This window comes from Adiantum capillus-veneris, chromosome 19 (genome assembly GCF_014529385.1).
Source record: "Adiantum capillus-veneris isolate H3 chromosome 19, ASM1452938v2, whole genome shotgun sequence".
NCBI classification, from domain to species: Eukaryota; Viridiplantae; Streptophyta; class Polypodiopsida; order Polypodiales; family Pteridaceae; genus Adiantum; species Adiantum capillus-veneris.
This window is the reverse complement of record NC_140949.1, coordinates 74,209,161-74,228,096: the sequence shown is the minus strand read 5'-3', so window position 1 is coordinate 74,228,096 and position 18,936 is coordinate 74,209,161.

Here is an 18,936-nt window from a genome sequence, read left to right as displayed (position 1 = left end):
AAACTTCAAAGCAAGGACTTTGAACATGGAAAATATGGAAAGATTCGAGTCAAGATAGATTTTGACCCAACTTCTAAAGGATCAAAACTGCAGATTGAATGCCAATTGTCAACCACGCGTCAGAATGATGAACGGTTCAAACTGCAGGTGAGTGAACGACAAGATATGATCAATGGAGGTAAGTATAAATGGGGCATTCCAGGTAGACTAGGAACATATAGTCAAATGGGGCAACATAAGCTCATTTGCATTCAGAGAGAGAGAGAGAGAGAGAGCCACAAAATCATAGAGTTTTCGGACTTTTTTTGCCTACTGCGACCACCTCGGTGGATCTTACTACACGAGATTTGACAGGTATGATCATTAACCTTGCAAGAGCATGTGTGTATGTCCCATAATGCATCAACATGGTCAAAACAACAGATCAAAGCAATACAAAGTCACAAAATCGGCAAACTAATAGGGCCAATGGGGATGTCCAAAACCCATCAAAAACCAAAAATATTTCACCAATAGACCCCAAATAGCTGGTAGAACCAAGCAGGACAAAAACAATAGTAAAAAGTGGTGGAACATGGATCACGATCCATGTTTCCCAAACCCTAAAATCAGAGAAAATTATACAGGAGCACCCACATATGGCCAGGAACAAGCTCCTATAACTGGATTTCCAAAATGCATCCCAACATGGATCGCGATCCATGTTTCTTTTTGCCAAATTCAAAGCAAGGGTGGCTCGCTAGTTGGGGAATGCAAAAATAGTACTAGTGCTGCAAGAATAATTACAAGAATTGCTCTTAAGATCATCAAATCCTCCTGGTGTGCTACTTTCAGTCTGCAAATGGTCTTTTGGTCAATTTCAAAAAGGAAAAGGGTGGGATCCTAGAAAAGAAACTCAGGGAGAGGTCAAATGTTGGGATGCCAAAAAAAATTATGAATATGGGCTAAAGGAAGACTTCTTGACAAGTTTGCAAATTGCTGCTAAAGACAATTGGGAGACTTCACACTCTCCTCGAAGCCTATCAACAAGCAAATGTAACTTAAGGATAGTGGTAGGATCAAAAGAAAGCAAAGGATTACTTGCAAACTGGTGAAAATTGCACGATTCAATTTGTCTTCTCAAATGGATTCAATATCTGGTGGAATTGACAGGGAGTCAGGCAAATCTATGAACTACAGACCTAAATCATCACGAACCTTGACAATGATAGATCTCAGGCAAAACATGTGTCCAAAATGGTTGCCAGAAATAGGTATGGATGGCCATAAACTGGAAAATGGGGCAAACTAAGAAAAAACATGTCCAAAGTTGAAAATATTTCACCATTATACTAGGAAAACATATAGCAACATATGTGCAAAAGAACTGTATCAAAATTCAAATTCTGATCAACATGGATCGGATCCATGTACCTTTTTGCCAAATCAAAGTAAAAACCATGCCATCTGATTCAGTATGTTCAAGAGAGCCAAGCCATGGAGTTTCAAGCCATTTGAATCCCAAAATCCACTTCAACATGCCAAAAATCTCTAAGTTTGCAAAATATTTCCAAAATTTATCCCAAGTGTCAAACCATTGATCCAAATCCCAAAATTCTTGGACCAAGACATGATCTAGATGAGCCCTACCAGATGGTATCATTAGATTTCCAGAATGTTGTCCAACATGGATCACGATCCATGTACCTCAGACCCTAAATCTAGAGAAAATTACACAGTAGCATCTTCATATGCCCAGGAGCAATTTCCCCTAGTTGGAATTTCAAAATTCTTCCTAACATGGATCCCGATCCATGTTCCTTTTTCCCCAAATTCATCTATTAGACTACCTCCTTGTGCCTATAGTAACCCTAGATGCACTGGTGAAATTTGGTCAGATTTGGAGTAGTTTTGACAAAGTTATGTTTCATTTTATGGTCAAGTTTACACTTTTTGATAGTTCTGATCAATGGCTAAAACCTATTTTCAATGCTAAAAGTGACCGCAAGATGCCTCGAAGAAAAGCACAAAGGGAGTGGAATGCGGCACCCTATGAGATAACCGATATCTCATCAAATGAGAAATCTCACATCACCGAATAGGTACTTGAAGCAATTCCAGTGAACATCTTCATAGGAAGGTTTTAAGCAGCAGATGGGGAAATAGTAGTAAAGGCCACAATCTTTCCACAGAAGATATGGACATTGCACCAAAAGCCAGAAGTGCAAGCAGGGGGCAGGTTCCTACATCTAGACAATGGAGTTCAATTCAGTACAATGGAGAAGCCACTCTGAATGACAAGGATGGGGTAGTCATCAAGGTAAAGATCACAACAGAGATTATCAATGAAGCCCTACACCTACCACAAGGGACACACAATCTCTTGAAAAAGAAAAAGGCAATAGACAATGATAAAGCCTTCCTGAAGCAACAAGGCCACAAGCTGACGTATCAAGATTTGATATACTTAGAAACTAAACTGCCATTGCACCTTATATCACAACACTTCAAAGTCCAGAAGCCTCCTAGATATACGGAACCTTTATTGCACATGGCAATGGAGATGGCAATAGGCTTGGCAGAGGGAAGAGTGGTCAGTTCTGACTTTGTCAATTATCTCCTTAACAATATTGTCGAAGCAAACCTGAAGGGAAGCCAAATAAGCAAAGCCTACATGAACGGCAGACCAATGCTGACGCGTATTGCCTATCAAGCATTGGGGATGATCGATGATCTACCACAAGCCGAAGCATAGATAGATTTGATCCACAGATCCAAAAGAGCAGTAGGACCAGTGGCAAGACCTTCCACAAGGCCAAAACCAGAAGCTAAGCAGACGAGGCAAAGCGCACCTTTAAAGGATTCTAACAGTAAAAACAAAATCGAGTCAGATGCTCGGAGTAGCCAGGAAATGGGGTCCCAGCAGAGAGCCACTCCTTCAAAGTATCAGTCTTTGGAGGAGGAGCATGACAACCAATACACACTTGGATACACACGATTGTGAAAGACATTTGTGCATGTGGTAGAGGCTATTCCCATTACTCATGCCAGGAGGACAATGGAAGAAGCTCAGGCATTGAGGGAAAGGCTCCGCCAACAAAAGAATGATGCGAAACAAACCCAAGGAACGGAAGCCAATGATGAGAAAGAGGAAGAAGAAGTCAAAAACATTCCATTGCTACACCGGCAAATAGCTACATTGGAAAGGATCAAGCAGCAGAAGAGGCAGGAAGTTGAAGAAAAACGCAAGATTGCCAGCGTAATGTGGCAGCAAATCCATAATGAACTCAAGCAAAAGATGGAGCAAAGGCAGAAAGAAGAATCAAAGAATCCATGCGTCGATAATCTTGAATCATCTGACGAATCTGATTAAAGTAAAAAAGAGGAGGAAAGTCACTCACAAGGGGAGGAACAGTAAGACACCAAGGACCAGCACGGTCAAGACTTTGGTTCTCCCAAGGACACTGAGTCACCTCTAGAGACTTCGAAGAAAAGGAAAAAGTTGAAGACTTACCAAAGCAAGGAGTAGAGAAAACACAGGAGGAACGAAAAGCAGATCAAGAAACAGAGGCCACAAAAACAAAGCTCACTACAACCTCTAATGCTCTAGAAAACCAGCAATGGAGTGAAAAGCAAATTGATGAGGTTGAACAATCGGATCAAGGCCATAAAAGCTAGCAGAGGCCAAGATCGCCTCAATCACAAGCGGCAATGGAGGAAGGAGCAGAAATAATTAAGTCCTTTGAACATTGATGCTCACTTAGAGCATATCAAGTTACAGTTTCCATGTCAAAGGGCTCTTTACAATCTGCGAGAGCTGGAGTTAGAAGATACAAAGGAAGAATCATCTAAGATGGCAGCAAAGTCCTTGTAGCTAAGGCAAGAAATAGAGGCACTAGAGAAGGAACAACTCCAGGCACAAGCGGAGCTGCAAAGAGAACAAGAGAATGCAGCCTACTATTACAAGAAGGTGCAACAATTTAATGAGGCAAACTCCACACTGCAAGTTGAGCAACAACGTCTCTAGGAGGAGCTAACCAAAGAAAGGGAACAAAATGAGAAGCTGCAAAGCTCGTATGTTGTGATTAGTAGATCTCTAACTCAGCTTTTGGCCATACAAGAGACCCCCTCCTCCACAACGACTACTGCAGGATCCGCCTCCTTAAATCAAGAAATTAATGAATTGAAAGAAGCCCTTGCTCAAGAAAATTATGACAGATAGATCATGACAGCACGACATAGGGCCCTACAGCAAGTCAAGGATGAGGAAATTGAAGAATTAAAAAAGCAATTGGCTGAGGCAAGAGGGGAATTAGTGGGTCTGCGAGCCAATCATACAAAGCATCAACAAGTCCCAGTGGAATTTGAGTAAGAAGGAGGATTCGAATAGTCCACATTTGAAGCTCATCAAATGAAGTTGCCCACTACCAGCATGAGAAAAGCAACACAAGAATCTGCAGATCCAGCCACGACATCCACTTCGGAGTCGGCCAAGGACAAAATTCGGCGCTGGATCTCAGAAGTAAAGGATACCTTGCACAAATCTTATATGCTGTACGAACTGAAAGTGCTGGAATCGGCTGCCCTCCTCATGATTACTCCATATGAGGTGGTTAAGAATCTTGGACATGAGATGATTACCCTGCCACTAATGCGGAAAGAGGCTAGGTTATGGCAACAAAAAATGCTACCCAAACTTGCACCAAACAGCAGAGGGGATTACAGGGAGGTTCTTGTCACGGCATTTCAAATCTGAACAATCATTGATAATCAACCCCTCTAGAGAAAGATATGGTTTTGATCAAAGGAACGCTCCCCAGCATCCCAGGATCGACCCAACTGACTGTCTCATCAACAGATGGCGATCCTGGGACACCTTTAATATTTGGCAAAGCAAAAGGCCGGCGGTGCTGAATTACCCAGTAATCACAAAGCCACTAAACAACAACCCACCATCAGAGCAATATATGGCTCAAACGTTCAAGGGGGTGATCAACATGATGAAGGAGATCCCCAACCTCGCCTGTCAAATGCTTGTAAAGATTGCCAGGATGCTCATCACGTGAATTATAGCTTTCAAAGAGATAGAAGCAACAGAGCATCCATGGCAAATCTTTATCAAAGGTACGCCAGGCATTTGCTAGAATATGGAGATCAAAATCCCAAGCAGAAACGTCACCATGGGATTATATGCAAGAGTCATGTTCCTGGCATCTCATTACATGCAGACCTCTGAAGAGGTATTTATGACAGGCTTCTTTGAAGTGGACTCTTCCATATTCAATCCCGTGACAAAAGATCTGCCAGCTCGACACATTGCCTATCAAAGTACACTCAGCAACAATCCATTCAGAGAGCTGGCCACCAAAGTCGAGATTGAAGCAAGAGCTCAGAAGTTCAGGAACCTCATTGCAACGCTCAAGATAAGACAGTAGCATACACTCAAAAACGGCTTGCATGAGGACGTGCAATGAATAGGAAGGGGAAAATGCTTGGTGTGCACACCACACCGTGTAAACACTCACTCGATTTTTTGAAGAAAGCCATGTAATTCATTCTATGATGAGTTGTAATTGTGATATAATTAGACAACACCCTCTCTACCTCTTTGAGTCTACACCCTTGTAAGAAGCCGGATGGCGGTGGAAAATCTTCCTTAAGTTTTAAGTCAAAACCCTTAGTTTGGACAAAAGAATGATCATTACCTTGGAAGATTTTTAATGTGCATTTTGGGAGCCTCTTACTGCTACAAATTGTAATCCTCTTTTCTCTTTGACGGGTAATCAGAATTCATTTTGGAATAGGACATTGCGTTCCTTGTCTCTTGCTCTACAATCTAAGTGTAATCACTTTCTATTCTGTTGTGGTTCGCGACGCTTTGGTTGTGAGCTAAATACATTGATTTGAAGGTTAAAATGGTTGTTTTTTAATGTTTTGACCATGGATATGTGTTTCTAAGGAGGACCTTTTTGAGTACTTCAGTTTCAATTTTCTCTACATTTTTTGTGATGGACCGTGATTTATGTACCTTCCCAGATGGTGATATAACTTGGTAGGATTGAGCCCTTAGGTGTTGTGATACCTGTCCTTAAGTTTTGTTGCATTCTGAATACGTTTGGATGCCGAAATGGAGTTGTGAGCGGGATGGAAACACACAGAACGCCTCTATAATGACCCGACACACACTCTTGGGATGATACACACACACACACACACACACACACACACACACACTATTGGGCACCACTCGGCTTACACAACCCACCTCTGGCCGAGACAGGGAACACACCTATGGAGTAAGAGGAGACAGACTACCCATTTACCCACTCCACACAGAGAGACAAACACACACTCCAAAAAAACTCAGCTCAAAAGAGGAGAATTTCTGATGTTTAGATACAAGTGAGCTTGGGCCAACACCAATGAGGCAAATAGCTCTCACAATATGGGTAAAATATGCCAGATACAATCACAAATTGGAGCAGAAGCTTCGCTAATAAGAGAGACTTACACAGCCAAATAAGAAAAAAAATAGTGAAGAATTTGGTAAAATGGACAGCGCCATCGCGTCCGGAAAGGCCCAAAACCCAAGTCTACAATGTCAAAGTGTTCAAATCCGACCTCGGATGAACAGTGAATGGCCAAAACAGGCTCAAAAAACAGCAAAAACACAGTTACAGCTGTTCCTCCTCTTCTCTCCATGTTTTTTCTGCTCTTCTCTCAAGTTTTTCAATTCCCACACTTAGCTTTTTTATTTGGGCATCTTTGGCCTTTTAGTTGACCTCATACAGACCCCGAACAGGCCAAAAACTAGCCTCGCAGTGCATACTTGTCACCCTGCTGCATCCATCCGCACACCTGGCACTCAACTTTTTCCAATAATGCATCCTGCCACCACGTGAAGTGGCCCCAAAATATGGTCCTCATGATGACCTTTTTGCACAATTATCACAAGAAAACACCCACGTTGTGTCCGTACTCATCCACGTGTAACTATTGACCCCATTCGACCTCCTGACGCCACTAGATGCCATCTGACGCACCTGCTTACCTCATGTCGTCGGCCCACGGATAGCTTCCTTGAGAATTTTTACGTGCTACCAACTCCCCATTAATATAGAAAAAACACACTAGTACTGGTGATAGTGAAAATCGATGCACTATGTACATGTTGTCCTACCTGTACACATGTGGGCTCCACGTAAGTTCCACCTGGATATGGAAAATGGGAAATCCTTTATTTGAGGCACCATGCATGTGTATATACATATGTGTAATCACTTCTTCCAAAAAACTCCTGACATAATTTGCCCATCCCCTAGCCTACTAGATCATTCATGATCAGTAGCAGCAGCAAAAAGAGATATGAGACTCGCCATGTCACAGGTCTCCTCATCCCTCACACACATTACTTGTTCTTTAGAAAACTCATCTTGCTCCACCATCATCAATCTAGCATGATACAATTTAAGACGCAATCCATTTACCCTTGACTTATGTAGAATCCCATCCAGGTCAGTCAACTGATATGTACCATTTGAAAAACTCTCCACTACCTTGAAAGGGCCTTCCCACGTAATTTGAAACTTCTTTTGGAATGTCTTGTCCAACTTACTGTTGTAACGCAAAACCAAGTCATGCTTCTTGATACCCTTACTTTTGACCATTTCATTTATCTTTACCAAAGCCTTATCTTGTATCTGCCCATAATGTTCCAATGCACTCATCCTATCTAGCTGAACCTCTTGTAACTGTAAGAGCCTCTCTTTGAATGCATCACTAGGCGGTCCAAGCAACTTCTCTAATATCTTGACCACAGGCAACTCTACTTCCACAGGAAATAGTGCACCCTTTCCATACACCAAATGAAAGGGAGTAAATCTTGTACCTATCTTTATCGAAGTATGGTAAGCCCATAATGCACTAGGCAATTCTAAATCCCAATTCTTTCCTTGGTGCTCTGTTACTTTTGAAAGAATTTGTACTAACTCAGCATTGAATCTTTCATTTAAGCCATTACATTGGGGATAATAAGGAGTGGTATGCTGGTGCCTAATATTCATCTTCGCGGATAAAAAGTCTAGTTGTTTAGCTCTAAATCCTAGCCCCTTATCTGAAAGTAGCTCCAATGGAACCCCAAACTTGCAACATATTTCATCATACACAAATTTTGCCACATCCTTTGCAGTGATTTGTTTTACTGCTATAGCCTCTGCCCATCTAGAGAGATAGTCCATTGCAATCAAAATATAGCTTTTGCCCCTGCTTGTGATAGGTAATGTGCCTATTGCATCAATCCCCCACTTTTCAAACACATCAAATGCCATAATGGTTTTTCGTAGCTCTGGCTTAAACACTCTCTTCCCAAATGCTTGACACCTATGGCAAGACCTACACCAATGGTGAACATCCTTGTGAAAACTAGGCCATACATACCCCTCTTGCAGGATCTTATGCAAGGTGATCTTTAGAGCAAAATGTCCGCCACATGCACTGATGGGGGCTTTTCACAAGCCAAGCTCCCATACCCCTCTTCTCTTGTCCCCACCCCATGAAAACCCCCTCTTAGGGAGGGAGTGATAAAAGACATTGGAAAAAGTAAGAAAAAAAATAAAGTATGATTATGTAAATATATGAGAAAGGTAAAATAGGCCACCTCATGCCTGCGGGGCAGCCCATCCCCACCTTGCCTCCTTTTTCTTCACTGTTGCCCCGCCGTGTGTCCCTTTTCCTCTCCTTCACTCAAAAGGTCAACCCCCTCTCTTTTCCCCTTGTCCTTTCTCCTTTCTCTCTCCCCTCAAGCTACCCTACCTCTCACCAATAATGCATTCTAACTCACCAATAATGCACCCTAACTCACATGCAACTTACCCTATCTTCCAAAATAGTATACCCCACCCCCCCTTTCTCTCTCCTATCATATCCCATGATCCAAATACCCCCCCCTCTCTCTAAAGGGTGCCATGTCTCTTGTCTTGTAGCTAAATACCCTCCCCCACACTCACACACACTAAGTTTCACTAAAAAAGGTGCCCACAGACCCATTCCCACCCGGTGGTTACCTGATTTTTCTTGTGTTCACACACATCTGCAGACAGATTCACCTCTGAACACACTCCTCTCTCTCCCCTCTTGTAATTACTTTATTCTCCATGTCACCTCTCACTTTTTTTCATCAACCCATCTCTCTCTCTCTTAGTATCTCTCTCATGAGACTGCTGTTCTGGTACATATACACATAGCCAGACAAGTGGGGCCCACAGTCACATGGCCTATGTAGATAATGATTTCTTCATTTCTAAATCCTAGAATTTCTCCTCCCCCTCCTCCCCTATATAAAGAGGGGTCACCATCACACAAAAACACACACCATCACCAAAGAGTACACTATGCACTGTGTGTGCCTAGTGCACACACACCCACACCCTCACCATGCTCGTCTTGAGCATGACCTCTACACCCTTGGGCTATGGAATATGAAGGGAAACTAAATGAAGGATGATGGCCATAACCCTCCTGCGAGTCTTCGCCATCAACTCCCACCTATCCGCCATGTGCTCTACCACTCTCTCCCTTCTCATTCCCCTACCCTATGCTCCCCATTTCATCACCTAATCCTCTAAATAAAGCTTGAGGTTTTGTGAGTATGTTTTCTTGCAATGTTTTGCCCATGTGAGGTGTGCGGAATCGCCACCTAGTCTTGTGTTTTGGAGTGAGCTTGTGTATGTGTGAAGGGTGTGCGGATTCGCCATCCTTTTGTGATGCCTAAGTACTAAGCCGCTATACCCCCTCCCTCACTCTCTCTCTCTCTCTCTCACTTGATCTCATTCCCTTTCCTTTTCATCATTACTCCCAAGCATCCATCTCTCTTGGATGAAAACTTTGTTATGGTGGTGTGTTGTTTGCGTCCTAGCCGCTGAAGCTAGGTGGTGCCCCCTGTTAGCTTTACCATGACAGGCTCGAGGCGCGCCATTCGGTCCTCGGTGTTTTAGAGGCCGTCGGGGTTCGGGGTTCTCTTTGCTCCCGTCATTTGGTGCCCCCACTGAGGATCTTTTCATGAAACCCTTCGGTTTACAAGAGTGAAACCCCTAAACTATTGTGAATGGATGAATGGCTAGCGGGATTTGATAATTGGACGACAGAAGAAGAAGAGCTCCAAGCACAACTAGACGAACTCCGCATCTCCATCGAAGCTCGAGTGCCAGGCGTAACGGTAATCGATTTGCAGTGGGAGAGTCAACCAACACGCCAAACCCAGTGGATATACATAGGCCAAGTGCCAAGAAGAAGAAGGAGAAGGTCGAAACCATGGCCGCAACCTAAACCAACCCACAACAACAAAATGGAAGGAGCTCTACACAATAGAGAATCAACACTATTCTACTTTGAGAATCGGGTAACTCAAGTCATCGAGGTAATTATCACAGTCAGTTTTCAAGTCGCACCTGATGCTACAGCACAGATAACGGAATCATTGGCTCACACTCTCACTAGAGAAACTATGGATCTACTGAGTTTGTTTCAGGAAAGAACACCACCCTCTCCCACAAGCTTGGACAGTGACTAAGCACCTCTAAGCTTCACATGAATCAGTACAACCTACCTCAAGACATATCACACATACCAACACGTGTACGCTCAATCAAGGTAATACTGGATTTGAAGGCTCACAACCAGCACGTCATTGACACCATGCTGGGTGGGGAGCGATTTTTTGAGGTTTTGGCATCAGATCAACCATTTGTCCTACCTTTGGTACAAGGCAATGTACCGTTTGAAATTTTAATCTATGTCCTAGTATAAGAGGGTATACACGCCTCCTTGTAAAGAAGAAAAAAACTTTTGCAAGTTAAGCAGTGTGTCTTTCTAGCTCTCTCTCAGTAATCATGGAAAGTGTAGCATTTCCAACATTTAAAGGAAAGAAGGGGGAGGATTTGGTAACAGACTTCCTAGATGACTTTGAAGTAGCATGTGTAGTGAGCAACAAAGATACGGATGAATCCCGGGTTAGAATCTTTAAGCATCTCATGAAGCTAGAAGCTAGATCATGGTACAGTGCACTTCCACAAGCAACCAAGGATGACTGGGAACCCTTAAAAACCGCTTTTAAGAGGCGCTTTGGGGGAGGTACCACTTCATAAAAGTTGTGGGACAAGTTGAGAGACTTGAAGCATGAGGGTCTTTTAGAATATGCCACCTATGAGTCCAAATTTGTGGATTTGTGGGAACGGTGGGTTGAGCCACTGGCTAGGGGGGAAGCTGCACCCGATTTCCTAAAAAAAGATCAGTTCACGCATGGCTTATGGCCGCTTCTCAAGGAGAAGGTGAAAGGTAGATTCCCGGCTACGTACGAGTTAGCCGTTGAGATTGCTCGCCTTAAGGACAAGAAGCTGCGAATGAAAGCCAAAGAAACTGAGTCAACAGAAGCAGGAACATCGCATCGACCAGCAACTACGACAACCACCATACCACCACCACCGGCTCTTGGGGTAAGAGATGACCAACAAGATATGTTGGCCCATATTACTGACCAACTGCAGAATTTGTTTGTCCACTTAATAAAACAAGGGAGGAGTCAAGAAAGAGATCAAGACCCTGGAAGAGCACGACGACAAAACAGGGAATATCATTGCTACAACTGCAGAGAAGACGGTCACGGTATGTACTACTGTCCCAAACCACGACAAAACTATAATAGAGGAGGTAGGAGGAACCAATTGTCACCCCCTAGACAAAGAACACCCCCACCCTGAGCACCAACCCCACCAAGACAAATTCTACGTCCACCCCAGACACCACTACAAGTATCCATCCCACCTCTTCCACCAACCCCACCACCTGATTGCCCTGTAAACATCATAAGGCTAGAAGAGAAAGGAAAAGCCGTAGTAGTGGATCCACCCAGAGCAAAGGAGAGGGAAAAGGGTAAGGAGAAGGTAACCTTTTTAGAACCACTTGAAGCCATGACTGTGAAAAGAGGTATGAGGGAGAAAGCTACACAATCAGATGATGAGAGAAGCATGAGAGGAGAAACTAGCAAGAGGCCATCCAGGCCACGACGGAAATTGGGCATCACCGACTTCCAGCTAGGGGAAAGTTCTAAGCCCTATGATCTAACATTGGATGTGGCAGAGCAAGGACCGAAGATTACATGGCCACAACTGCTACATCTTGCACCAAAAGTAAGGCGACAATGGTCTAAAATGGTAAGTACAAGACGCTCCAAAACAAAGGTAGCCGGAGCAATTTCGGGATGCAACATGGATGACATCCTTCCAATTGTCGACGTAAACATAAAAGGGAAGAGGGTTGGAAACACCTACATTGATGGAGGTGCACAAATCTGTGTAATGAGCGAAGCTATGATGCACTACAACAAGGTAAAGGAGGTCTTAGCCACTTTGCCAACTATCTCACCACCTAAGTGGGATGAAAAATTCTACGTCACCTCAAGTGTTGGTGATGACTCATTGGGGGTGGTGCTACTCCAAAAGGATACAAAGACATCTTTCATGAGGCCAATCTACTTCTCTAGTCGAATGATGACAGTAGGAGAGAAAGGTTTCACCCATGTGGAACACTTAGTCCTAGCTCTTAGATTTGCAACTACAAAGTTTAGGTCATATTTGCTCCCTAAGCAATTTGTGATTCTAACCACGGATGAAATATTTTGCTATGTTGTACAACACATGGATGTGTCTGCTAGAATTACTAAATGGCTAGTTCGTCTGCAAGAGTTTGACTACACGGTACAGGTAGAAAGCACGACAAGGGCAAGTTTGGGGGGACTCATGACCTACCAAGTCTTTGAAATGAAGGAGAAGCAATCTAAGGAAGGAGAAGTCCGATTACCTCCAGTACCACCGATGGTAGAAGGAGCATACTCTCTCTACTTTGATGGAGCCTACAAGCGAGCGTCCGACAAAGCAGCTGCAGGCATAGTGGTCTTTGACGACAAAGGAACAAAGGTATTTTCGTTGGTCCAATTGTTAGATTCACATTCTAACAATGAAGCTGAGTATGCAGCACTAACCAAGGGTCTAGAATGGTGCATCTCGCAAGGTGTACAACGCCTTAATGTATTTGGGGATGCTCTACTTCTGGTAAGGCAAGTAAATGGAGCATGGACATGCAAGAATCCTAGTTTAAGGACTCACTTAAGTGGTGTAAAAACCTTGTTCGGTAAGTTTGAAGAAGTTCAAATACACCATATCCCAAGGGATCAAAACCAAGAAGCAGATGCCCTAGCAAGTGAAAGACTACAAGAAGTGGTGGTTGGAGCAATAAAACTAAAGCTCCCTCTATTTCAAGGCAGTGATGCCTTGCCTGAGATCATGCATTTTTTGGAAACAGGGGAATGCCCATCAGATTTAACAAAGGGACAGAAGCAATGGCTGACGCGGAAGGCCACAAGGTATCGACTCATCAATGATGGTTTGTACTGTAAGGGTAAGGACCAAATACTCAGGAAGGTCCCTGTCTCTCAGGAAATCACGGGAGTAATTGCTAGCTGTCACGACGGGGTTTGTGGTGGTCACTTTGCCCTAGACATAACAAGTAGAAAAATCTTGCAGGCAGGCTTCATATGGCCTAGCCTCAACCGTGATGTACACCACTGGTGCAAAACATGTAAGTTGTGTCAAAAGGCCGGCACTAGGTCACTTATGCCTGAACCACAGACACCTATTCTCTCATATGGCCCATTTGAAAAATGGGGTATCGATGCCATTGGGCCATTACCTAGGGCCAACTCAGAAAAATTCTACATTATCATGGGGGTCGACTACATGACTAGATGGGCAGAGGCTACAGCCACCACTAGAATCACGGCGGTAGAGGTAGCTAAATTTATCTACGAGCACATATGCTATAGGTTTGGCACACCTTTAGAGATCATCTCTGATAGAGGGCCAGGTTTAGGAGCAGACTTGGTAGGAGAATTAATGCAAAAACTGGGCATTACAAGGAGGCACTCTTCACCATATTACCCTCAATGTAATGGCCTAGTTGAAAAGGTAAATGGAATGGTTTCTAAAATTATTACCAAGCAGGTAAACAATCATCCTAGAGACTGGGATAAGTATCTACTACCAGCTTTATGGGCCTACAGAACTTCATTTCGTACATCCTTGGGATTCACACCGTATCATCTAGTATTTGGTAAGGAAGCAATCTTGCCCATTGAAGTGCAACTACAAAGTCTCAGAGTAATGGAAAGCCAGCTTCAACAACCCAACATGCATTTGAGAGATCACATCATCAACTTAGAAAGACTGCAGCTGAACATAGAAGAAGCAATAAATTATTATGTAGCTTAGCTTTAACGAGCATCTCCGAAAAAACGAATTGAAGAAAGGAATGTTGGTGCTCCGCTACGACAATCGCTTCGACACGTGCAAGGATAAGAAACTCCTACTCCGATGGGAAGGTCCTTTCATCGTCAGGAAAAAGTATGCCAATGGAAGCTACCAGCTTATGGAGGCTGATGGAAAACTTCATAAAACCAGGGTAAATGGTTGGCGACTTAAACCTTATTTTTTTCGATTTGACTAGGCTCCACCTATTGGCATTCCAAATGAGTATACACCGACAGCCGCCACCTCCGACGATAATGATCAAACAGATGAGCTAGAGACATGAATGCCTCTAGCCAAAAGAGGAGGGCTAATGATGGGGGCTTTTCACAAGCCAAGCTCCCATACCCCTCTTCTCTCGTCCCCACCCCATGAAAACCCCCTCTTAGGGAGGGAGTGATAAAAGACATTGGAAAAAGTAAGAAAAAAAATAAAGTATGATTATGTAAATATATGAGAAAGGTAAAATAGGCCACCTCATGCCTGCGAGGCAGCCCATTCCCACCTTGCCTCCTTTTTCTTCACTGTTGCCCCGCCGTGTGTCCCTTTTCCTCTCCTCCACTCAAAAGGTCAACCCCCTCTCTCTTCCCCTTGTCCTTTCTCCTTTCTCTCTCCCCTCAAGCTACCCCACCTCTCACCAATAATGCATTCTAACTCACCAATAATGCACCCTAACTCACATGCAACTTACCCTATCTTTCAAAATAGTATACCCCACCCCCCCTTTCTCTCTCCTATCATATCCCATGACCCAAATACCCCCCCCTCTCTCTAAAGGGCGCCATGTCTCTTGTATTGTAGCTAAATACCCTCCCCCATACTCACACACACTCAGTTTCACTAAAAAAGGTGCCCACAGACCCATCCCCACCCGGTGGTTACCTGATTTTTCTTGTGTTCACACACATCTGCACACAGATTCACCTCTGAACACACTCCTCTCTCTCCCCTCTTGTAATTACTTTATTCTCCATGTCACCTCTCACTTTTTTTCATCAACCCATCTCTCTCTCTTAGTATCTCTCTCATGAGACTGCTGTTCTGGTACATATACACATAGCCAGACAAGTGGGGCCCACAGTCACATGGCCTATGTAGATAATGATTTCTTCATTTCTAAATTCTAGAATTTCTCCTCCCCCTCCTCCCCTATATAAACAGGGGTCACCATCACACAAAAACACACACCATCACCAAAGAGTACACTATGCACTGTGTGTGCCTAGTGCACACACACCCACACCCTCACCATGCTCGTCTTGAGCATGACCTCTACACCCTTGGGCTATGGAATATGAAGGGAAACTAAATGAAGGATGATGGCCATAACCCTCCTGCGAGTCTTCGCCATCAACTCCCACCTATCCGCCATGTGCTCTACCACTCTCTCCCTTCTCATTCCCCTACCCTATGCTCCCCATTTCATTGCCTAATTCTCTAAATAAAGCTTGAGGTTTTGTGAGTATGTTTTCTTGCAATGTTTTGCCCATGTGAGGTGTGCGGAATCGCCACCTAGTCTTGTGTTTTGGAGTGAGCTTGTGTATGTGTGAAGGGTGTGCGGATTCGCCATCCTTTTGTGATGCCTAAGTACTAAGCCGCTATACCCCCTCCCTCACTCTCTCTCTCTCTCTCTCACTTGATCTCATTCCCTTTCCTTTTCATCATTACTCCCAAGCATCCATCTCTCTTGGATGAAAACTTTGTTATGGTGGTGTGTTGTTTGCGTCCTAGCCGCTGAAGCTAGGTGGTGCCCCCTGTTTGCTTTACCATGACAGGCTCGAGGCGCACCATTTGGTCCCCAGTGTTTTAGAGGCCGTCGGGGTTCGGGGTTCGCTTTGCTTATGTCAGCACCTTCATGATTCTCTTCCAACACTCTATAAAGCTCCTCCTGCCAAGGTACACGTCTCAACATGAGATCAACCCCTTTCATGTACAAGACATCACCAATCAATTTGTACCTGTATGCTCTATGCACAAAACCATACTTCTTAGACTTCTGAATGTCTTTCAGAATGATTCCTGTTAGCAAAAACTCTTCTTCTTGAGCCAAAATTTCTCGGCCATGATAAAGAGGTATATTGGTCCTCAACACAAATAGCTCCCCAATCATGCTTTGAGATGCTTCATGTGCCTCTCCATTTAGAGCACGTTCTATGTGTTGGATGCTCCATGCTTCAAACTTTTTTAATAGGCCTTTAATTCCGAAACACATTTCCTTCAATGAGGTGTTCTTGCTCTTCCACACACCCAGAACTTGCTTCACCACTAACAAGGCATCACCTTTTATGCTCAACCTTCTAATCCCATGCTTCAAACAAATGTGTAATCCGGCTTCCAAAGTAGAATATTCAGCCTTATTCTTACTATGCGCATCCAATTTGAACCCTCCCTTGCATACTAGCTTCCCCTTTGGATCGTAGAGTGTTATACCCTCTGAAGCCGCATCATGGCTCTTCATGTATGAGCCATCAAAGAACAAAACATGTGCATTGCTGATCTATGGCACTTCTTCAACTACCTTTCTCACCACATCTTCCTTAACAAGGAGGGGATTCTCCTTGTAGGTCAACAAATCAACTAGGGTAGCTCTTGTACTGTCTTCCACTAAAAACGAGAACTCGAACTCTTGCAGCTCAATTACCCATTTCTTCACCACATTTGACATGTTAGTGCCATTAATTAACTGTGGCAAAAAGGCGTAACTCATCAAGAAAACAAAAGGTCATGGTAGCAAGTAATGACAAAATCGTCACAAGAAAATATTACACTGGCCATCACTAGCTCTACTTTTAAGAATTTTCTCCCTGCTACCAACTTCACTCGGCTTACACAATACATTGGCCTCATATAATGGCTGCCCTTCCCCTTTTGTAATATCATGGCTCTAACGGCATCATCCCCTACTGATGGATTTACATAAAAAACTTTCTCCCAATCAGAAGCTTGCATGGCTGACAACCCCCCTAACACCTCTTTCACCTCTTGAAACACTTCTTCACACTTTTCATCCCATTGCAGTGGATCATGCTTTGCCACTTGTTGTAATGGATAAAAGAGCTGTGAAGACAATGGAATAAACCGTGCCATGTATTTCACTTTGTGTATAAAGGTTGCCAATTGCTTCACACTCGTAGGTGATGGAAGAAGAATAATAGACTTAACCTTGTCTGGATCAGCCTCAATGCCATTTTCTGACACCATATGACCCAATAACTTCACCCTTGGCTATGCTAGATGACACTTCTTTGGATTTAGTTGTCCTCCACATTCATCATATCGAGCCAAAACCATCTGCAGCTTCTCATGGTGTTCAACCCTACTACTATAGACACAGAAGTCGTCCATAAAAGCCTTAACACAACTACCAATGAATGGCTCCAATACCCAATTTGCTCTCTCTTGATAGAAGGAAGGTCCATTTGTCAACCCAAATGGCAATACCGTGTAACAATAACAACCCCACGGTGTAATGAAAGTTGTCTTTGTTCGGTCTTTAAGAGCAATCTTCAATTGAAAATAGCCTGAAAAACCATCACACACAATGTACCTCTCATAACCTGCCATTGAATCCAAGATTTGATCAATGAATGGAAGAGGATATGGGTTCTTCTTAGTGGCTGCATTTAAGGGTTTAAAATCTACACAAATCCTCCACTTCCCATCCTTATTTGGATTGCTACTGGACTCACCCATTTTGTGGTCTCCACAGGGACTATGAACCCCCCCCTTCAATAACTTGTCCACCTCTTCCCGCAAGGCTTCCATTTGCTCTTGACCCATCCTTCTTAGCCTTTGCCGCACTGGCTTAGCACCTTCTTTCAGCTCTATATGCATCTCTTTGCCCTTGAACCCTCTGATCTCTTCATATGAAGTAATGAACAAATGAGAAAACTAGCCAGCATGTGCAAATATATCTCCTTCTCCATAGCTGAGAGGTCTCCACTAATCATTTGTGTCATCAATTCCTGCTTCTTTGACAATTCAACCTTGGTTTGCATCAGCCCTTCAATCACTTCATAAGGTCCTTTACTTTCATCTTCAACCTCATTTGGAAATGCAACTAGACCAGACTCGTGGATTTCTTTGTCCATCAAAAGAAATGCAACATCAACATCCTCATCACTGCTGGTAGTACTATCACTGTCCTCATCTTCATAAAGCTCCTCCAATCATTTCCTTGTGTCCATATTATATAGGTTCTTGGCAGTTGTCTTTCCATAGAAGCTAATTGTACCATGTCTCCAATCTTGAACAACTCCCGCTGCATGTAACCATGGTCTACCTAGTATAATAGGATATGCTCCCAACCCCGCTGGCATCACATGAAAATCAACCACTGCCTTTGCATCATATGTATCCACTTCTAATCTCTTTACAACACCCAAACATTTTACTTTTTATGGTTTGCCAATCTGATCCGAAATCCTGACACCCCAGTCACTCTAAGACCCATCTTCTCAACGCATGAGTGTGTTATGACACATGTTTGGGCTCCACCATCCATGTAACCTTGTCCCACATTTTTTCTTTTGTGCCACACATCTACTATTGGGAAAAGGTTTGATAGCTCATCCATTGCCAATACCTTTACTGAACCTCTCTC